Source organism: Rutidosis leptorrhynchoides, chromosome 10, assembly GCF_046630445.1.
Source record: "Rutidosis leptorrhynchoides isolate AG116_Rl617_1_P2 chromosome 10, CSIRO_AGI_Rlap_v1, whole genome shotgun sequence".
Taxonomy (NCBI): Eukaryota; Viridiplantae; Streptophyta; class Magnoliopsida; order Asterales; family Asteraceae; genus Rutidosis; species Rutidosis leptorrhynchoides.
This window is the reverse complement of record NC_092342.1, coordinates 65,553,623-65,578,221: the sequence shown is the minus strand read 5'-3', so window position 1 is coordinate 65,578,221 and position 24,599 is coordinate 65,553,623. Positions and strand designations below refer to the sequence as shown.

The 24,599-nt window shown below is 38.5% G+C and overlaps 1 protein-coding gene across 1 annotated transcript in view; it reads left to right on the top strand.

Moving 5' to 3' along the window:
* Positions 1-24,599, top strand: part of LOC139873288 (uncharacterized oxidoreductase At4g09670-like) — a 39,478-nt gene that overhangs the window by 1,482 nt on the left and 13,397 nt on the right. The window lies entirely within an intron of this gene.

Sequence of the window (24,599 nt, the reverse complement as noted above, 5' to 3'; positions counted from 1 at the left end):
TCACTCGTATAGAATTTTATTTAACAATTCTATACACTCTCTATTTTCTACACTACTACTCACAAGAGTTATTATTGAACTCTTTCAAGTATGTGTTTTTGATATGAGATTTTGTGATGTGAAGAATGGGATGCTTCAATGAAGTTTCAAGCATTGCCTTTTATAGTTGAAATGAGCCATATGAATGCATGTGTGAATTCAAGACATTTCATGGCCAACCTTGAATAATCCCATGTGTTGAATGCATATTTCAACAACCACCCATGTGATCCATCTAGATGTGTTAGGTGGTCTAACTCACAATCCAAATTGGAATTGAGTCAAATTAGTCCAACAAATCTCCACCTTGACGAACATTCCATTCCTTTGCTATCTTTTCTCAATCTCCGCTTCCCGTCAGCCCTCCCGGGTGAAATGTCCCGTTCTTATTGATTAAAAACGTTCCATATTAATTGATTTCGTTGCGAGGTTTTGACCTCTATATGAGACGTTTTTCAAATACTGCATTCATTTTTAAAACAAACCATAACCTTTATTTCATAAATAAAGGTTTAAAAAGCTTTACGTAGATTATCAAATAATGATAATCTAAAATATCTTGTTTACACACGACCATTATATAATGGTTTACAATACAAATATGTTACATCGAAATCAGTTTCTTGAATGCAGTTTTTCACAATATCATACAAACATGGACTCCAAATCTTGTCCTTATTTTAGTATGCAACAGCGGAAGCTCTTAGTATTCACCTGAGAATAAACATGCTTTAAACGTCAACAAAAATGTTGGTGAGTTATAGGTTTAACCTGTATATATCAAATCGTAACAATAGACCACAAGATTTCATATTTCAATACACATCCCATACATAGAGATAAAAATCATTCATATGGTGAACACCTGGTAACCGACATTAACAAGATGCATATATAAGAATATCCCCATCATTCCGGGACACCCTTCGGATATGATATAAATTTCGAAGTACTAAAGCATCCGGTACTTTGGATGGGGTTTGTTAGGCCCAATAGATCTATCTTTAGGATTCGCGTCAATTAGGGTGTCTGTTACCTAATTCTTAGATTACCAGACTTAATAAAAAGGGGCATATTCGATTTCAATAATTCAACCATAGAATGTAGTTTCACGTACTTGTGTCTATTTTGTAACTCATTTATAAAACCTACATGTATTCTCATCCCAAAAATATTAGATTTTAAAAGTGGGACTATAACTCACTTTCACAGATTTTAACTTCGTCGGGAAGTAATACTTGGCCACTGGTTGATTCACGAACCTATAACAATATATACATATATATCAAAGTATGTTCAAAATATATTTACAATACTTTTAATACATTTTGATGTTTTAAGTTTATTAAGTCAGCTGTCCTCGTTAGTAACCTACAACTAGTTGTCCACAGTTAGATGTACAGAAATAAATCGATAAATATTATCTTGAATCAATCCACGACCCAGTGTATACGTATCTCAGTATTGATCACAACTCAAACTATATATATATTTTGGAATCAACCTCAACCCTGTATAGCTAACTCCAACATTCACATATAGAGTGTCTATGGTTGTTCCGCAATATATATATATATATATAGATGGGTCGACATGATAGGTCGAAACATTGTATACGTGTCTATGGTATCTCAAGATTACATAATATACAATATAAGTTGATTAGGTTATGGTTGGAATAGATTTATTACTAACTTTCACGTAGGTAAAATGAGTAGTTTTTATCAATCTTGTTTTACTCGCCATTTCTTCGTTTCTAATCCGTTTTGAGTGATTCCAGTGGCCACGGTTTCGTATTGAACTTAACTTTATGAATCTAAATAGAAAAAATATAAGTTTATAGTCGTAAATACAAGTTACAAGTCGTTTTTGAAAGAGGTAGTCATTTCCGTCGAAAGAACGACATCTTGATGACCATTTTGAAAAACATACTTTCACTTTGAGTTTAACCATGATTTTTGGATATAATTTCATGTTCATAAGAAAAATCATTTTTCCAGAAGTATAGCTTTTAAATCAAAGTTCTTCTTAGCTTTTAATTATCCCAACCAAAACAGCCCCCGGTTTTACTACAACGGCGTATATCCAGTTTTATGGTGTTTATCGTGTTTCCGGGTTTTAAATCATTAAGTTAGCATATAATATAGATATAGAACATGTGTTTAGTTGATTTTAAAAGTCTAGTTAGAAGGATTAACTTTATTTGCGAACAAGTTTAGAATTAACTAAACTATGTTCTAGTGATTACAAGTTTATAACGTTGAATAAGACAGCTTTTTATGTATGAATCGAATGATGTTATGAACATCATTACTACCTTAAGTTCCTTGGATAAACCTACTGGAAAAGAGAAAAATGGATCTAGCTTCAACGGATCCTTGGATGGCTCGAAGTTCTTGAAGCAGAATCATGACACGAAAACAAGTTCAAGTAAGATCATCACTTGAAATAAGATTGTTATAGTTATAGAAATTGAACCAAAGTTTGAATATGATTATTACCTTATATTAGAATGATAACCTACTGTAAGAAACAAAGATTTCTTGAGGTTGGATGATCACCTTACAAGATTGGAAGTGAGCTAGCAAACTTGAAAGTATTCTTGATTTTATGTAACTAGAACTTGTGGAATTTATGAAGAACACTTAGAACTTGAAGTTAGAACTTGAGAGAGATCAATTAGATGAAGAAAATCAAAGAATGAAAGTGTTTGTAGGTGTTTTTGGTCGTTGGTGTATGGATTAGATATAAAGGATATGTAATTTTGTTTTCATGTAAATAAGTCATGAATGATTACTCATATTTTTGTAATTTTATGAGATATTTCATGCTAGTTGCCAAATGATGGTTCCCACATGTGTTAGGTGAATCACATGGGCTGCTAAGAGCTGATCATTGGAGTGTATATACCAATAGTACATACATCTAAAAGCTGTGTATTGTACGAGTACGAATACGGGTGCATACGAGTAGAATTGTTGATGAAACTGAATGAGGATGTAATTGTAAGCATTTTTGTTAAGTATAAGTATTTTGATAAGTTTCTTGAAGTCTTTCAAAAGTGTATGAATACATATTAAAACACTACATGTATATACATTTTAACTGAGTCGTTAAGTCATCGTTAGTCGTTACATGTAAGTGTTGTTTTGAAACCTTTAGGTTAACGATCTTGTTAAGTGTTGTTAACCGAATGTTTATAATATCAAATGAGATTTTAAATTTTTATATTATCATGATATTATGATGTATAAATATCTCTTAATATGATATATATATATACATTAAATGTTGTTACAACGATAATCGTTACATATATGTCTCGTTTCAAAATCATTAAGTTAATAGTCTTGTTTTTACATATGTAGTTCATTGTTAATATACTTAATGATATGTTTACTTATCATAATATCATGTTAACTATATATATATCCATATATATGTCATCATATAGTTTTTACAAGTTTTAACGTTTGTGAATCACCGGTCAACTTGGGTGGTCAATTGTCTATATGAAACCTATTTCAATTAATCAAGTCTTAACAAGTTTGATTGCTTAACATGTTGGAAACACTTAATCATGTAAATAACAATTTCATTTAATATATATATAAACATGGAAAAGTTCGGGTCACTACAGTACCTACCCGTTAAATAAATTTCGTCCCGAAATTTTAAGCAGTTGGAGGTGTTGACGTATCTTCTGGAAATAAATGCGGGTATTTCTTCTTCATCTGATCTTCACGCTCCCAGGTGAACTCGGGTCCTCTACAAGCATTCCATCGAACCTTAACAATCGGTATCTTGTTTTGTTTAAGTCTCTTAACCTCACGATCCATTATTTCGACTGGTTCTTCAATGAATTGAAGTTTTTCATTGATTTGGATTTCGTCCAACGGAATAGTGAGATCTTCTTTAGCAAAACATTTCTTCAAATTTGAGACGTGAAAAGTGTTATGTACAGCCGCAAGTTGTTGAGGTAGCTCCAGTTGGTAAGCTACTGTGTAGCGACCCCGACAAATCGTCAAGTGACGGCGTCGGCTACGTGGGTCCCATTACCTGATTTCAAGTCTTTAAGATAACGTTTGACCAAAATATGTCGCCTTCATTTCAAAATAAAGATTGTTTCAAAGTTTACAAGAATTGTTCAACCAAAAGTTAAGTTACAACGTTATAAGTACGATTGAAATCTAGGCGACACGGTTTAAAGTAAAGTCAAAAGACGTTCCACGAAAAGCATGTATACTCGATATCCAATGCAAGTATCAAATAATGAGCGGAAGCATGTATCACATATCGTGCAAGACCTGAGAAAAACATAGAAATCTGTCAACGAAAACGTTGGTGAAATCATAGGTTTAGTAAGTAAATTGTATTGAACCACAAGGTTCTTTAAGAATTGCTCAACCAAAATCGTTCACATTCCAAAATAGTATTTGTATCACGAGCACCCAATTATCAAGGCTTAACCGAATCTTCCCTCTGAATTTTGAATTTAGTGTTAGAACTTACACTATACATTGTTGAAATTATATTTCATTCACTAACGGTAGCGAACCGTCTGAATGAGGGTTTGTTAAACCCGTATGGCCACACAACATAATTACACGCTTACACTTACACCCTGCAAGTGGAACTAATGATAATTGGATTGAGGACTTTTGTTCAAACTCGTATGCATCTTTGTATTCGTATTTGTTCACAATGTAAAAGCATGAAAAGTAAATAAGTATGAAATGTACGTGTTTCTCAGCCCACGATGTAAAGAATAAAAGTGATTGAAAAAGTGGGACTATGATCTCACCTTGAATGCACGAGTAGTAAAGTACTTCAACAAGTAAATGTGTGCAAGAACAATGCTAGTCTTGACCTAAACAAATAGGTCGTATCAAATAACGGTAAACACGATCGGTCAAAGTTGTTCAATTAGTCCTATGGCTCGACACGACTCGATTATGTAGCATGTGAAGCAAATTGTCAAGTTTCATGCAAGATACAAGTATAAAAGCATGTTAGGAAGTTTGCATAATCAATTGGTTAAGTTTGACAAAAAGTCAAACTTGGTCGGTCAAAGTCAACGAAAGTCAACACGTTCGGGTCGGGTTCCGAACTATTTTTCTAATCTTAGAAATCATATATGAGCATGTTGGCCAAGTTACATGTTAATCGGAGGTGCGTAGCATGCCAAACATTATTCAAAAATTGACCAAGTTGGACAGAATCTGTCCAGGCCATTCGGCGCGCCGCGCGGGTAAGGGGCGCGCCGCGCCACCCTCTGTGCAGGTCTGATTCTGTTTTTCCAAAGTATGCACGAGCCAAAACCTTTTCCAACCCAACTCTTGACCCGCAAACACTTATAATGCCTATTATATATCGTTGGAAAGGTATTTTGACGAGGAATACAACTAAGTACATTTCATCAATCAAACTTCCACTTACAACAACCAAAAACCGTAATTAAACATTCATAATCAAAGTTTAAGTTCCAAAAACGCATTTTATGATTCGGGCAACCAATTTACATGTATGTTATGTCGTTTCGAAGGTAATCAAACACACATTGCAACAAAACACTTAACAACAATATCACATAGCATTTGACGCATCAAAAGTTCATGTAAAGCTCATCAAACCCTAATCCAAAATCACAAATTCAACAATCTTGCATATGAAACTAATCCATGTCAACCTACATACCAATTTGAAGCTAGTGATGTTAGGAACACAATTAAAACATGCACTTTAACAATCTAACAACATTAACTCATCCAAAATCAAGGATTAAGCATCCACTTTTCATTTTCAAGCTAGTTACACCAAAACATCAAGATCGAGCATACAAATCATATAATCATGCTAGACACGAGCCATAGACACTAACTAACAACATTTCAAGTCAAAAACACGAATTTAAAGAAATCTAGAGTTTTAGAAATGTTACCCAAAATCGGTGTAGTTAGTATCAAATCGTAGAGGATGAAGAGAGGATCACGAAAATGTAATTTGTTTTGTTGTAAGCCTCCTAGATCGGATTTAGATGATGATTTAGTGAAGTTGGGAGAAATGGGGTTCTTGAGCTAGAGAGAAAAGGGAGAGAGATGGAGGGATTGAATGGATGAGAATGGTGGGTTGACTAGTTGACCTAGTCAACTAGTTTGCCCACTTGACAACTTCGGTCCCTCAAGTTTCAAAGCGGGTGCGGGATTTAACCGATCGAATATTTTTAAAACGCAAGTTAACGAGAGATGTTATAATTAAATGACGGAATTATTATGAACGTTAGTCAACGGAAACTACGAATTTAAATAACGAATGGTATTATTTAAAAGAAAAAAAAGACGGTGTTAAAAATAAATTTAACGGAAAAACGCGGGATGTTACATTATCCACAACTCAAAAGAAATTTCGTCCCGAAATTTAGTTGAAAGTAGTAGTCGATATCTCTTACTCGAGACTTTACGTTGTCAATGCTATGAATAAGTGAAAGTACGTCCTTGAGGGTTCTCATGAATTTGGATAGTCAGGGTTTTACGTTGCATTAAGGTTCGGTTTTTACGATCCCCAGTTTCAACTGGTTTTCCTACGAAGAGAAGTTTGTCATCGATAGTTGATGTATCCAGCAGGATTGCACGTTCCTGTTCCGCAGGACACGTTTCTAAGTTTGTTACACGAAATGTAGGGTAAACGGAAACTTAATTGAGTCGGAAGTTTAAACGGTAGGGAGCGGTTCCAATACGCCCCAAGGTTTCAAAAGGGTTAACATGTCGCGGGTTTAAATTTCCCTGATTCCCGAAACGGATTACACCCTTCCAAGGTGCGGGTTCTCAATATTACGCGGTTACACACTGGGATTTGTGAGGTTTTCATCTAAATTTGGTATAACTCCTTTGGCGACTACGGGCCGCCTCGAGCCCTTCCGGACTTGAGTGATCTCAATTGTTGTTTCTTGATGGAGTTCAGATTCCGGTGGTTGACGCTTGGTTGAATGAACGGGGGTATGACATTAGCGGTCATATAGGGTTTCGGAAAGTGCGTGCGAACACACGAGTGGTAACTACTGTTGTAAGAGTGATCTACTAAAGGTGACAATACGAGTCGTGACATGTCTTTCCAAGACGTAAATCGTTCGTTTGCTTGGTTCATCGGGTTGTGGGTGGTACGCGGTACTCATGTCTAAGCGGGTCTCCAAGGTTTCTTGTAAAACTAGAAGTGAAACGAGTATTTCGATACGGGATAATTGACAAGGATACACCGTGTTGGAATATAATCTCTTAAGATATGTTTGAACAAGTCAGTTAGGGTTCGAAAAATGTTCGTTAGGACTATTCACCCTCGTGGCGAATACTAATGTAATATGAGGAGTTCCTCTATCCATGGAGAAATGTTACAAGGAGTTTCCTTAAACGGAAATGTGAGCGATAAAGATAGGAGTGAAATGAGGACTTAGAATAGGATGAGCTTACATCTCGAGGTTGCCATATCGTGCCTCTAGTTGTCAAAAGTTGAAGTCTGAAAGAGAAACGAGATCGTACACGTAGTTGTTTAGTTCGGGGTTGAATAATAGTTGGCCGATTATTAGAAACACAATGACATTAAGTCAAAGAAGAGTGAAGTATCATTGGATCGTGTGTTATCTTAAGTTCCAGTAATATCAGACGGAAATGGTGAAATAACAGAGATATGTAGCGTGGTACGTGATGACGAGAAAATTGATCGGATCCACAATTTAGTATTCAACTTCTTCGTGCAAAATAACGAATTTAACTAGAAATGTTGGTGTGAAGAATCACGCTCAAGATTCGGGCACGTAGAGGTTTATAGTTTTTTTTTTTTTTTTTCTTAGTGAGTTAACAAGTTTAAAAGTCGCGTAACACGAGAAAAGTCAGAAATGAATCTTCGGTAATAACAGGCGAGATCTAAGATTTTACGAATACAAGTCTGAGTCGGGGGAGTTTCCTGATTACATGTGGCTTGATTTCGAGATTGATTGAAATGCCTAGACCATTCACATCATGGTTTAGAAAATTGTACTCCGTTCAACAGAAATTCTCACTCGGAGAATTTGGTATAGAGTTGCTCTTTTCTCAAAAGTTCGAGCGTAAGATGGTGATGTTGTTCGTTTTCCTTCTTTACTTGAATAACTCAAGATGTCATCTATAAATACGATAACCGATTTGTCTAGATAAGTTTGCATACGTGGTTTAGGAGGTTCATGAATACGGACAGAGTCCTAAATGAATCGAATTGTACTAAGAGAGATTTACAACTAACGTTGTGAGTTCGGAAGATGGCTTAGGAGACATCGTCTCACTTAACCCCCAATTGATGATAACCGGAACGGAGGTCGATTTGGAACATACGGGATTCGTGCAAATAATCATGAGGTCATGGATACGAGGGAGAGGGTATCGGTTTCCAACCGAAAATTACTCAGTTCACAATAATCTATACAAGATGATGGGGAAACATTTTTTTTTTTTTTTTTTTTTTTTTTTTTTTTTTTTTTTTGAATAGGTTCCGAGCTCCCTAGTTCTATAGGTGTCAAGTCAAAAGTCTTAACGTATATCCTCCAATAAAATTTATAGGCACACAATATTTTCCGTTGGTCACTTAAATTGCCTAAGTAATGTCTAGGGAAAAAAAAAAAAATGAAGTGCAAAGAGTATGAGTCAGAGCCTTGTTTATAAAACGTCTAACGGTAACCGAATCGAATAAACATGAAACGTGAGAATTTCGAGAAGAAACATACCCGTGACTAGTCCATCGTCGTCTCGGGCATCCTAGGCGTTGATGTTGAAAGTTTAACGGCGTGCGTTGGGGTTGATTTTCTTATTTGGGCACGCACTCCTAAAATGACCCGGTTGGCCACATTCAAAACAAACACCCGTCTTGGGTGCATTGTGCTCCTTTTGAGCGACGGGAGCGGTATTCCTACAATCGTGGGCTACATGGCCACTTCTTTGACACTTCAAGCAAAATGGTTTGCCACATTCGCCTAAATGATGTTTGTAGCACTCGTTACAATACGGTAGGTGTCCGGTATAACCCCTCTTGCCGTCGGAGGTGTAAGGCTTCTTAGCAAAGTTGTTGTTGCTTGATTGGGAGGGTTCCCACTTTCTTTTGTTGCCGCCCGATTTATCCTCGGCCTTAGGTGCCGGAACCACGATTTCGTCAACCGTTTCAATCAGTTGGCGAGCCATGTTTATAGCGGCTTGATGAGTAGTGGGTTTGGATGACATCACCCCTTGTTTGATGCTTTTTGGAAGACCGAGCATGTAGAGCTCAATCCTTTGAGATTCGGGGTTAACAAGATTAGGACACATCAAGGATAGTTCGGCGAAGCGTTGATTATAAGCTTTAAGATCGTTTCCGACCGCTTTCAAAGCTCTTAGTTCTTCCTCAAGCTTTCGGGTTTCTTCGCGCGGAAAATATTCAACAATCATCTTTTCCTTTAGATCGGTCCAAGAGAGGGCATGAGCTTCATCGGTACCCACCGATTGAACATAGGTGTTCCACCATGTTAGAGCAATTCCGGAGAAAGTGTGAGTGGAGTATTTGACCTTGTCTTGGTCCCGACAACCGCTTATGCTAAAGACGGCTTCCGTTTGCTCAAACCATCGGGTGAGCACGACCGGTCCCCCGGTTCCATCAAAAGTGTGAGGTTTGCACCCCATGAAAGCTTTATAGGAGCATCCCTCGTTTGAGTTTCCGGCTCCATTGTTGTTGTTGTTGTTGTTGTTGTGGTTGTTATTATTATTGTTGTTGGATGAGTGACCGGCCATGGCCGCATCTACGGCGGTAGCTATCATCCGTTCGAGAGCTTGTTCGGGAGTTTCATTGCGGCGTACACGACGAGGAGCCATTGTTCCTTCAAGACACAAGAATATCGTTGGTTAGTATTTTCAACAATACTAACCGGAGTATGGAATAAGGATAGAGAGAAAATTTTCCTTGACTCGCCCTAAATTCTCTATGTCATAATGTCGGAACGTCCATGTGAATCACCGTAATATAATCCCGGAAATTATATTACCCTGATTCTCATGTGCATTTAACATTACTTCATAAAGTCAAGGTGGCGCACCAACAAAATTTATCAACGTAAGATCAAGATCGAATACGAGTTAGATATGATAGAAGAGTTCGAGTATAAATGCACAATTAGTCAAATAATTCCTACTTCAGTCTATATGCCGGTTGTAGTCTAGATTCACCTATGTACCCTATGACTCGGGGTTGACACAAATGAACTCTAAATCCCTACAACCAAGGCTCTGATACCAACTGTAGCGACCCCGACAAATCGTCAAGTGACGGCGTCGGCTACGTGGGTCCCATTACCTGATTTCAAGTCTTTAAGATAACGTTTGACCAAAATATGTCGCCTTCATTTCAAAATAAAGATTGTTTCAAAGTTTACAAGAATTGTTCAACCAAAAGTTAAGTTACAACGTTATAAGTACGATTGAAATCTAGGCGACACGGTTTAAAGTAAAGTCAAAAGACGTTCCACGAAAAGCATGTATACTCGATATCCAATGCAAGTATCAAATAATGAGCGGAAGCATGTATCACATATCGTGCAAGACCTGAGAAAAACATAGAAATCTGTCAACGAAAACGTTGGTGAAATCATAGGTTTAGTAAGTAAATTGTATTGAACCACAAGGTTCTTTAAGAATTGCTCAACCAAAATCGTTCACATTCCAAAATAGTATTTGTATCACGAGCACCCAATTATCAAGGCTTAACCGAATCTTCCCTCTGAATTTTGAATTTAGTGTTAGAACTTACACTATACATTGTTGAAATTATATTTCATTCACTAACGGTAGCGAACCGTCTGAATGAGGGTTTGTTAAACCCGTATGGCCACACAACATAATTACACGCTTACACTTACACCCTGCAAGTAGAACTAATGATAATTGGATTGAGGACTTTTGTTCAAACTCGTATGCATCTTTGTATTCGTATTTGTTCACAATGTAAAAGCATGAAAAGTAAATAAGTATGAAATGTACGTGTTTCTCAGCCCACGATGTAAAGAATAAAAGTGATTGAAAAAGTGGGACTATGATCTCACCTTGAATGCACGAGTAGTAAAGTACTTCAACAAGTAAATGTGTGCAAGAACAATGCTAGTCTTGACCTAAACAAATAGGTCGTATCAAATAACGGTAAACACGATCGGTCAAAGTTGTTCAATTAGTCCTATGGCTCGACACGACTCGATTATGTAGCATGTGAAGCAAATTGTCAAGTTTCATGCAAGATACAAGTATAAAAGCATGTTAGGAAGTTTGCATAATCAATTGGTTAAGTTTGACAAAAAGTCAAACTTGGTCGGTCAAAGTCAACGAAAGTCAACACGTTCGGGTCGGGTTCCGAACTATTTTTCTAATCTTAGAAATCATATATGAGCATGTTGGCCAAGTTACATGTTAATCGGAGGTGCGTAGCATGCCAAACATTATTCAAAAATTGACCAAGTTGGACAGAATCTGTCCAGGCCATTCGGCGCGCCGCGCGGGTAAGGGGCGCGCCGCGCCACCCTCTGTGCAGGTCTGATTCTGTTTTTCCAAAGTATGCACGAGCCAAAACCTTTTCCAACCCAACTCTTGACCCGCAAACACTTATAATGCCTATTATATATCGTTGGAAAGGTATTTTGACGAGGAATACAACTAAGTACATTTCATCAATCAAACTTCCACTTACAACAACCAAAAACCGTAATTAAACATTCATAATCAAAGTTTAAGTTCCAAAAACGCATTTTATGATTCGGGCAACCAATTTACATGTATGTTATGTCGTTTCGAAGGTAATCAAACACACATTGCAACAAAACACTTAACAACAATATCACATAGCATTTGACGCATCAAAAGTTCATGTAAAGCTCATCAAACCCTAATCCAAAATCACAAATTCAACAATCTTGCATATGAAACTAATCCATGTCAACCTACATACCAATTTGAAGCTAGTGATGTTAGGAACACAATTAAAACATGCACTTTAACAATCTAACAACATTAACTCATCCAAAATCAAGGATTAAGCATCCACTTTTCATTTTCAAGCTAGTTACACCAAAACATCAAGATCGAGCATACAAATCATATAATCATGCTAGACACGAGCCATAGACACTAACTAACAACATTTCAAGTCAAAAACACGAATTTAAAGAAATCTAGAGTTTTAGAAATGTTACCCAAAATCGGTGTAGTTAGTATCAAATCGTAGAGGATGAAGAGAGGATCACGAAAATGTAATTTGTTTTGTTGTAAGCCTCCTAGATCGGATTTAGATGATGATTTAGTGAAGTTGGGAGAAATGGGGTTCTTGAGCTAGAGAGAAAAGGGAGAGAGATGGAGGGATTGAATGGATGAGAATGGTGGGTTGACTAGTTGACCTAGTCAACTAGTTTGCCCACTTGACAACTTCGGTCCCTCAAGTTTCAAAGCGGGTGCGGGATTTAACCGATCGAATATTTTTAAAACGCAAGTTAACGAGAGATGTTATAATTAAATGACGGAATTATTATGAACGTTAGTCAACGGAAACTACGAATTTAAATAACGAATGGTATTATTTAAAAGAAAAAAAAGACGGTGTTAAAAATAAATTTAACGGAAAAACGCGGGATGTTACATACTGGTCCGACACGATCTATAATCTTGAATGGTCCAATGTACCTTGGATCTAGTTTCCCCAGTTTACCAAATCGAACAACGCCTTTCCAAGGTGAAACCTTAAGCATGACCATTTCTCCAATTTCAAACTCTATATCTTTTCTTTTACTATCCGCGTAGCTCTTTTGTCGACTCTGGGCGGTTTTCAATCTTTGTTGAATTTGGATGATTTTCTCGGTAGTTTCTTGTATTATCTCCGGACCCGTAATTTGTCTATCCCCCACTTCACTCCAACAAATTGGAGACCTGCACTTTCTACCATAAAGTGCTTCAAACGGCGCCATCTCAATGCTTGAATGGTAGCTGTTGTTGTAGGAAAATTCTGCTAACGGTAGATGTCGATCCCAACTGTTTCCGAAATCAATAACACAAGCTCGTAGAATGTCTTCAAGCTTTTGTATCGTCCTTTCGCTCTGCCCATCAGTTTGTGGATGATAGGCAGTACTCATGTCTAGACGAGTTTCCAATGCTTGCTGTAATGTCTGCCAGAATCTTGAAATAAATCTGCCATCCCTATCAGAGATAATAGAGATTGGTATTCCATGTCTGGAGACGACTTCCGTCAAATACAGTCGTGCTAACTTCTCCATCTTGTCATCTTCTCTTATTGGCAGGAAGTGTGCTGACTTGGTGAGACGATCAACTATTACCCAAATAGTATCATAACCACTTGCAGTCCTTGGCAATTTAGTAATGAAATCCATGGTAATGTTTTCCCATTTCCATTCCGGGATTTCAGGTTGTTGTAGTAGACCTGATGGTTTCTGATGTTCAGCTTTGACCTTAGAACACGTCAAACATTCTCCTACACATTTAGCAATATCGGCTTTCATACATGGCCACCAAAAATGTTTCTTAAGATCCTTGTACATATTTCCCGTTCCAGGATGTATTGAGTATCTGGTTTTATGAGCTTCTCTAAGTACCATTTCTCTCATATATCCAAATTTTGGTACCCAAATTCTTTCAGCCCTATACCGGGTTCCGTCTTCCCAAAAATTAAGATGCTTCTCCAATCCTTTGGGTATTTCATCCTTTAAATTTCCCTCTTTTAAAACTCCTTGTTGCGCCTCCTTTATTTGAGTAGTAAGGTTAGTGTGAATCATTATATTCATAGATTTTACTCGAATGGGTTCTCTGTCCTTTCTGCTCAAGGCTTCGGCTACCACATTTGCCTTCCCCGGGTGGTAACGAATCTCAAAGTCATAATCATTCAACAATTCAATCCACCTACGCTGCCTCATATTCAGTTGTTTCTGATTAAATATGTGTTGAAGACTTTTGTGGTCGGTATATATAATACTTTTGACCCCATATAAGTAGTGCCTCCAAGTCTTTAATGCAAAAACAACCGCGCCTAATTCCAAATCATGCATCGTATAATTTTGCTCGTGAATCTTCAATTGTCTAGACGCATAAGCAATTACCTTCGTTCGTTGCATTAATACACAACCGAGACCTTGCTTTGAGGCGTCACAATATATCACAAAATCATCATTCCCTTCAGGCAATGACAATATAGGTGCCGTAGTTAGCTTTTTCTTCAATAACTGAAACGCCTTCTCTTGTTCATCCTTCCATTCAAATTTCTTCTCTTTATGCGTTAATGCAGTCAAGGGTTTTGCTATTTTGGAGAAATATTGGATGAATCTTCTGTAGTAACCAGCCAATCCTAAAAATTGACGTATATGTTTCGGAGTTTTTGGGGTTTCCCACTTTTCAACGGTTTCGATCTTTGCCGGGTCCACCTGGATACCTTCTTTGTTCACTATGTGACCGAGGAATTGAACTTCTTCCAACCAAAATGCACACTTTGAAAACTTAGCGTACAGTTTTTCTTTTCTCAATACTTCTAGCACTTTTCTCAAATGTTCTTCAAGCTCTTGATCATTCTTTGAATAAATAAGTATGTCATCGATGAAAACAATGACAAACTTGTCAAGATATGGCCCACACACTCGGTTCATAAGGTCCATGAACACAGCTGGTGCGTTAGTCAATCCAAACGGCATAACCATAAACTCGTAATGACCATAACGCGTTCTGAAAGCAGTCTTTGGAATATCATCTTCTTTCACCCGCATTTGATGATACCCGGAACGTAAGTCAATCTTTGAATAAACAGACGAGCCTTGTAGTTGATCAAATAAGTCGTCGATTCTCGGTAGTGGGTAGCGGTTCTTGATGGTAAGTTTGTTCAACTCTCGGTAGTCGATACACAACCTGAATGTACCATCTTTCTTCTTGACAAACAAAATAGGAGCTCCCCACGGTGATGTGCTTGGTCGAATGAAACCACGCTCTAAAAGTTCTTGTAATTGGCTTTGCAGTTCTTTCATCTCGCTGGGTGCGAGTCTGTAAGGAGCACGAGCTATTGGTGCAGCTCCTGGTACAAGATCTATTTGAAATTCAACAGATCGATGTGGAGGTAGTCCTGGTAATTCTTTCGGAAATACATCGGGAAATTCTTTTGCGACGGGAACATCATTGATGCTCTTTTCTTCAGTTTGTACTTTCTTGACGTGTGCTAGAACAGCATAGCAACCTTTTCTTATTAGTTTTTGTGCCTTCAAATTACTAATAAGATGTAGCTTCGTGTTGCCCTTTTCTCCGTACACCATTAAGGGTTTTCCTTTTTCTCGTATAATGCGAATTGCATTTTTGTAACAAACGATCTCTGCTTTCACTTCTTTCAACTAGTTCATACCGATTATCACATCAAAACTCCCTAACTCTACTGGTATCAAGTCAATCTTAAATATTTCGCTACCCAGTTTAATTTCTCGATTCCGGCATATATTATCTGCTGAAATTAATTTACCGTTTGCTAATTCGAGTAAAAATTTACTATCCAACGGCGTCAATGGACAACTTAATTTAGCACAAAAATCTCTACTCATATAGCTTCTATCCGCACCCGAATCAAATAAAACGTAAGCAGATTTATTGTCAAGAAGAAACGTACCCGTAACAAGCTCCGGGTCTTCCTGTGCCTCTGCCGCATTAATATTGAAAACTCTTCCGCGGCCTTGTCCATTCGTGTTCTCCTGGTTCGGGCAATTTCTAATAATGTGGCCCGGTTTTCCACATTTATAACAAACTACATTGGCATAACTTGCTCCGACACTACTTGCTCCGCCATTACTCATTCCGACACCATTTGTTCCTTTCGTTCTGTTAACCCCTGGTCCGTAGACCTCACACTTCACCGCGCTATGACCATTTCTTTTACACTTGTTGCAAAATTTGGTGCAGAACCCCGAGTGATACTTTTCACACCTTTGGCATAGCTGCTTCTGATTGTTGTTGTTGTTGCGGTTGTTATTGTTGTTGGGATGATTGTTGTAGTTGCTGTTGTTGTTGTTGTTGTTGGGCCGTTTGTTGTAGTTGCGATTGATGTTACGATTGTTAGGATAATTGTTGCGATTATTGTTGTAATTGCTGTTGTTGTTGTATTGGTGATTCTTATCACCGTTTTCCTCCCACTTTCTTTTGACTTGCTTCACATTGGCCTCTTCAGCCGTCTGTTCTTTAATTCTTTCCTCAATCTGGTTCACTAGTTTGTGAGCCATTCTACATGCCTGTTGTATGGAGGCGGGCTCGTGTGAACTTATATCTTCTTGGATTCTTTCCGGTAATCCTTTCACAAACGCGTCGATCGTCTCTTCCTCATCTTCGAACGCTCCCGGACACAATAGGCACAATTCTGTGAATCGTCTTTCGTACGTGGTAATATCAAATCCTTGGGTTCGTAACCCTCTAAGTTCTGTCTTGAGCTTATTGACCTCGGTTCTGGGACGGTACTTCTCGTTCATGAAGTGCTTGAATGCTGACCACGGTAGTGCGTACGCATCATCTTGTCCCACTTGCTCTAGATAGGTATTCCACCATGTTAACGCAAAACCTGTGAAGGTATGCGTAGCGTACTTCACTTTGTCCTCTTCAGTACACTTACTTATGGCAAACACCGATTCGACCTTCTCGGTCCACTGTTTCAATCCGATCGGTCCTTCGGTTCCATCAAATTCCAAAGGTTTGCAGGCAGTGAATTCTTTGTAGGTGCATCCTACACGATTTCCTGTACTGCTAGATCCAAGGTTATTGTTGGTATGTAGCGCAGCCTGTACTGCGGCTATGTTTGAAGCTAGAAAAGTACGGAATTCCTCTTCATTCATATTCACGGTGTGTCGAGTAGTCGGTGCCATTTCCTTCAAAATAGTCAAATGGAACAAGTTAATCATACAGAATATTAAGAGTAGTTAATAGTATTTCGTAGCATAATATGAACTCATTTATAAAAGCTTTTTCTTCATATTAGCGTTTTATAAGTTTAAATTCGGGTAGTACCTACTCGTTAAGTTCATACTTAGTAGCTAATATACAATTCAACTACTACAATTCTATATGAAAAACTGATTATAATAATATTTCGCGTTCAAACTTTTATACAATATTTTACAAACTTACAATACCGCTTATTTTACATAAAGCATGAAATATAGCACACAATAACTTTGATACAAGATAGTTGTGAAGATAATTCTAGCTAGTACACAAGTCATTCAGCAAAGGCAATAAAGACACGTAATTCATACGTCCAGAAACAAGTCATGCATTCTGGTTTTACTAGGACTACTTCCCATCCTTGGTTTTGTGGAACATAACCGTTATGGCCGTTGATAAGACAGCGTGTTGTAACGTCGTCAAAGGGACGAAGGTTACGTAATGAACAACAGTCTCGTAATAACCTAAAAACCTCATTTCTTACCCCAATTACCGACTCCGTCAATTGTGGGAACGTATTGTTTAATAGTTGTAGCCCGATGTTCTTTTTCTCACATTGGAGAGAAGCGAACATTACTAACCCGTAAGCATAGCATGCTTCTTTATGTTGCATGTTAGCCGCTTTTTCAAAATCATGAAGTCCTATATTTGGATACATTGAGTCAAAATAATTTCTTAACCCGTTGCGTAAAATAGCATTTGGGTTCCCCGCAATATATGCGTCAAAGTAAACACATCGTAACTTATGGGTTTCCCAATGTGATATCCCCCATCTTTCAAACGAAAGTCTCTTATAAACCAAGGCATTCTTGGAACGTTCTTCGAATGTCTTACAAACTGATTTCGCCGTAAATAGTTGTGCCGAAGAATTCTGACCGACTCTAGACAAGATTTCATCAATCATGTCTCCGGGTAGGTCTCTTAAAATATTGGGTTGTCGATCCATTTTGTGTTTTTATACTGTAAAATAGACAAGAGTTAGATTCATAAAAAAAATACTTATTAATACAAGCAATTTTTACATATATCATAAAGCATAAGCACACTATATTACATATATTACACCACACGAATACAACTATCTTATTCCGACTCGCTCGTTTCTTCTTCTTCTTCGGTTTTGGTTCGTTTTGCCAAGTTTCTAGGGATATATGATGTTTCCCTAATACGAGCTGTCGTTTTCCACAACGGTTTAGAAAAACCTGGTGGTTTAGAGGTTCCCGGGTCATTGTTACAACTTAAGGGCTTCGGGGGTTGACGATACATATTGTAACATCCCGCCTTTTTCCATTTACTTTTCCGTTATACTAATATAAAGTCCGTTATATGTTTATAACATCTCCCGTTGATACGCGTTTTAAATTATCTCGTTTAGGTAATTCCCGCACCCGAACGAAAGTTGAGGGACTAAACTTGACAAGGGATCAAACCCTTGACTAGGTCAAAGGGTCAAACCCCTTTCACCCATTCATTACCATCTCTCTCTCTCTCTCTCTTTCTCTCTAGCAAGAACACACCCAATTTCCTTTCTCATTCATTCATCATCTAAATCCGGATTAGGGAGCTAGCAACCAAATAAATTACATATTCGTGATCCTCTCTTAATCCTCTTCATTTTGGTACCAACTTCATCTCATTTGGGTAACTTTCTAAAATCACTAGATTTTGTGTTCTTGATGTTTTTAACTTATAAAAGTGTTAATTAGTGTCTATGGCTCAAGTCTAACATGAATATATGATTTATATGCTCGATCTCGTTGTTTTAGTGTAACTAGCATGAACTTGAATTTTGGTGTGTTGTTCTTGAATTTTGGATGATCATATGTTGTTAGATGTTAAAAGTTGATGCTTTAATTGTGTTACTAGCATCTCTAGCTTTAATTTGATGTGTAGGTTGCCTTAGAAAACTTCATGAACTTGATTATTGATTTTGGTGAATTTGGGTTAGGGTTTGATGAACTTGAAATGGACTTTTGATGCATTGAATGCCATGGATTATTATTGGTAAGTGTTTAGTTGGATTGTATGCTTGATTACCTTCGAAACGGCATATCATTCATGTAAATTGGTTGCCCGAATCATTGAATTGCATTTATGAACTTGTATGCGGTTAATGTTAAGCATTAGATGCGGTTTTGGTTGTTGTAATAGGTAGATTGATTGATGAAATGTGTTTAGTTGTTTTCCTTGTCAAATTACCTTTCCAACGATATATAGTATGCATTTTGGATGTTTTCGGTTCATAAAATATGTTAATTTGAGTTTTGGTTCGTGACTTGGACCATTTTTTTTCTGCAAACTGCATGATTCCCAGGTATTGCGCGCCGCGCATTTACCCGCGCGCCGCGCAGAATCAGAAATCCCAGATGTTTGCCTTCTTGGTTGAGTTCTGACCAGAAATTGCACTGGGTGCGCGCCGCGCAACCCATTGCGCGCCGCGCATATGCCCAGCTCATTTTTGTTTTTATTTTTCCTTTCACAAAATGTTTCCCGCTTAACCGTAACTCCGATTAACATGAAACTTGGCCATTCTGCTCATAAATGATTTCTCATCATGGGAAAATTGTCGGATACCCGACCCGACCCCGTTGACTTTGACTTTGACCAAGTTTGACTTTTAGTCAAACATAACCAAACGATTATACAATCGTTCTAACATACTTAACTACTTGTATCGTGCATGAAACTTGACAAATTGATTCACATGCTATATTAATCGAGTCGTAACGAGCCATAGGACTAATTGAACATCTTTGACCTATCGTGTTTACCGTTATTGATACAACCTATTGTTTAGGTCAAGATTAGCATTGTTCTTTGCACACGTTTACTTGTTGAAGTACTTTACTACTCGTGCACTCAAGGTGAGATCATAGTCCCACTTTTACTCTTTTTGAACTTACATTTGGGATGAGAAAACATAAACATTTCTTTTACTAAGTGAACACAAGTACAGGAAAACAAACATTCTACATACGAGTTTAGAACAAAATCCTCAATTCGATTATCATTAGTTACACTTGCCGGGTGTAAGCGAGAACTTATGTTATATGGCCATATGGGTTGACAACCCTCATCTTTGACGGTTCGCTACCGTCTACGGATGAAATATATTTTCGAGAATCAGTGTTTGTTCTAGCACTAAGTGATGGGGTATACAATGGAAGGAATGTTAAGCTTTGATAATTGGGTGCTCGTGAAACAAACTTTTGGAATGTATTACTATTATTTCATTGATGCAAATCTTGTGGTTCACTTGTACTTACTTACTTAAACCTATGATTTCACCAACGTTTTCGTTGACAGATTTCTATGTTTTTCTCAGGTCCTTGAACGATACATGATACATGCTTCCGCTCATTATTTGATACTTGCATTGGATGTCGAGTATATGTGCATTTCATGGAGCGTCTTTTAACTTTACTTTAAACCGTGTCGCCTAGATTTCATTCGTATTATAACGTTGTAACTTAACTATTGGTTGAACAATTCTTGTAAACTTTGGGAACAATCTTTATTTTGAAATGAAGGCGACATATTTTGGTCAAACTTTGTCTTAAAGACTTATGACCACGTAACGGGACCTAAGTAGACGGCGCCGTCAAACATGATTTGGTCGGGTCGCTACAGATGGTATCAGAGCGTTGGTTGTAGGGATTTAGAGTTCATTGGTGTCGACCCCGAGTCATATGGTACATTGGTGAGTCTAGACTACAACCGGCATATAGACTTGAAGTAGGAATTACTTGACTACTTGTGCATTTATACTCGAACGCTTCTACTCATATCTACTCTTAGTTCATCTTAATCTCACGTTGTTTAATTTGATTGACGCGCCACCTTGACTATATGAAATGATGTCGAATGCACATATGAATCAGGGTAATATAATTTCCGGGATTATATTACGGTGACTCATATGAACGTTCCGACATTATGACATAAAGAATTTAAGGCGAGTCGAGGAAAAACTTCTCTTTATCTTTATTCTATATCACGGTTAGTATTATTGAGAATACTAATCAATGATATTCTTGTGTCTTGAAGGAACAATGGCTCCTCGTCGTGTACGCCGCAATGAAACTCCCGAACAAGCTCTCGAACGGATGATAGCCACCGCCGTAGATGCGGCCATGGCCGGTCACTCATCCAACAACAATAATAATAACAACCACAACAACAACAACAACAACAACAATGGAGCCGGAAACTCAAACGAGGGATGCTCCTATAAAGCTTTCATGGGGTGCAAACCTCACACTTTTGATGGAACCGGGGGACCGGTCGTGCTCACCCGATGGTTTGAGCAAACGGAAGCCGTCTTTAGCATAAGCGGTTGTCGGGACCAAGACAAGGTCAAATACTCCACTCACACTTTCTCCGGAATTGCTCTAACATGGTGGAACACCTATGTTCAATCGGTGGGTACCGATGAAGCTCATGCCCTCTCTTGGGCCGATCTAAAGGAAAAGATGATTGTTGAATATTTTCCGCGCGAAGAAACCCGAAAGCTTGAGGAAGAACTAAGAGCTTTGAAAGCGGTCGGAAACGATCTTAAAGCTTATAATCAACGCTTCGCCGAACTATCCTTGATGTGTCCTAATCTTGTTAACCCCGAATCTCAAAGGATTGAGCTCTACATGCTCGGTCTTCCAAAAAGCATCAAACAAGGGGTGATGTCATCCAAACCCACTACTCATCAAGCCGCTATGAACATGGCTCGCCAACTAATTGAAACGGTTGACGAAATCGTAGTTCCGGCACCTAAGGCCGAGGATAAATCGGGCGGCAATAAAAGAAAGTGGGAACCCTCCCAATCAAGCAACAACAACTTTGCCAAGAAATCTTTCACTTTCGACGGCAAGAAGGGTTATGCCGGGAATCTACCTTTTTGCAACAAATGCAACAAACAACACTTTGGCGAATGTAGTAAGCTAATTTTTCATCGGTGCCAAGGAATTGGTCATAAGGCCAACGATTGTAAAAGTGCCAATCCCGTCGCTCGAAAGTGGCCCAATGCACCAAAGACGGGCACTTGTTACGAATGTGGCCAAACGGGTCATTATAGAAATGCATGCCCAAAGAAGAAAGATAACCCCAACACGCGCGGCCGAGCTTTTAACATCAACACCGAGGAAGCCCGGGATGACACTGAACTAGTCACGGGTACGTTTCTCCTCAACAATTCTTATGTCTCTTGCTTATTCGATTCAGGTGCCGATAAATGCTTTGTATCCAAGACCATGACTCATTCTTTTAGCACTCCACCTCTTCCATTAGATACCACTTATACCATTGAAGTGGCTAACGGGAAACTATTAAGTGCCAACACATATTACCGGGGGTGTACGTTAAACATTTTGGGTAAGGAATTTGAAATTGACTTGATACCCATGGAACTAGGAAGCTTTGATGTAATAATCGGTATGAATTGGTTAGTCAAAACGAAATCTCACATTCTTTGCGATCTTAACGCAATCCGAATTCCTATCGAGAATGGTGAACCTTTGATTGTCTATGGCGATAAGAGTTGCACCAGACTCAACCTCGTTTCGTGCCTTAAAGTTAGAAAACTGCTCCGTAAGGGTTGTTTTGCGATCCTTGCCCACGTTAAGAAAGTCGAGTCCGATGATAAGCATATCGATTATGTGCCAATTGTTAGTGACTATTCCGATGTATTTCCCGATGAATTGCCGGGTCTTCCGCCTCATCGACCGGTTGAATTCCAAATCGATCTTATCCCGGGAGCCGCACCCGTAGCACGTGCACCATATAGGCTCGCTCCATCTGAAATGCAAGAATTGCAAAGTCAAATCCAAGAACTACTTGATCGAGGTTTTATCCAACCTAGCCATTCACCTTGGGGCGCTCCGATTTTGTTTGTTAAAAAGAAAGACGGATCCCTACGAATGTGCATTGATTATCGTGAACTAAATAAATTGACGGTTAAGAACCGATATCCTCTTCCTCGCATCGATGACCTCTTTGATCAACTACAAGGGTCTTGTGTATATTCGAAAATCGATCTCCGCTCGGGTTATCATCAATTAAGGGTTAAGGGGGAAGATGTCTCCAAAACCGCTTTCCGAACTCGTTATGGTAGTTATGAATTCCTTGTCATGCCATTTGGTCTCACTAACGCACCGGCGGTGTTCATGGATCTTATGAACCGCGTGTGCAAACCGTATCTCGATAAATTCGTTATTGTGTTCATCGATGACATATTGATCTATTCTAAAAATGAAGAAGAGCACGAACAACATCTCCTACTTGTGCTTGAACTTTTAAGACAAGAACAACTCTATGCCAAATTCTCCAAGTGTGAATTTTGGTTAAAGGAAGTTCAATTTCTTGGTCATGTTGTAAGTGACCAAGGTATTAAAGTCGATCCAACGAAAATCGAAGCCATTAGCAAATGGGAGACTCCTACTACTCCTACTCACATTCGTCAATTTTTGGGTCTCGCCGGGTACTATCGTAGATTCATCGAAAATTTCTCTTTGGTTGCACGTCCTCTGACCGCATTGACTCACAAGGGAAAGAAATTCATTTGGGCGACCGAACATGAATCCGCATTCCAAATCTTGAAAACGAAGCTAACCACCGCTCCTATCTTGTCACTTCCCGAAGGCAATGATGACTTTGTTGTATATTGCGATGCCTCAAAACATGGTTTTGGGTGTGTATTGATGCAACGAACGAAAGTCATTGCTTATGCTTCTCGACAACTCAAAATTCATGAACGAAACTATACGACACATGATCTCGAACTCGGAGCCGTTGTCTTTGCACTTAAAATGTGGAGACACTATCTTTATGGAACCAAGAGTACTATCTTCACCGATCACAAAAGCCTTCAACACATTTTTGATCAAAAGCAACTAAACATGAGACAACGAAGGTGGATTGAAACCTTAAACGATTACGATTGCGAGCTTCGTTACCATCCCGGGAAGGCAAATGTAGTAGCCGATGCCTTAAGTCGAAAAGAAAGAGCGGTGCCTCTCCGTGTCCGAGCTTTAAACATCACCATTCACACCAACCTTAATAGCCAAATTCGGGTAGCCCAAGATGAGGCTCTCAAGGATGAAAACATCTCTCTCGAACACTTGAACGTCCTCACCTCTCGATTCGAAGTTAAAGAAACCGGACTCCGATATTTCGCCGGAAGAATTTGGGTGCCTAGTTATGGGGATCTACGAAGCCTTATTTTAGATGAAGCCCATAAGTCACGATACTCGATTCACCCCGGTGCCAATAAGATGTACCACGACCTTAAACAACTATATTGGTGGCCGAACATCAAAAGGGACGTAGCTACTTATGTTTCCAAGTGTTTGACATGTTCCAAAGTCAAAGCCGAACACCAAAGACCGTCCGGACTACTTCAACAACCCGAGATCCCGCAATGGAAGTGGGAAAGGATAACGATGGATTTTATCACCAAGCTACCAAAAACGACGGGCGGTTATGATACCATTTGGGTTATTGTTGACCGTCTCACCAAATCCGCACACTTCCTTGCCATGAAAGAAACGGACAAAATGGAGAAACTTGCACAACTTTACATTA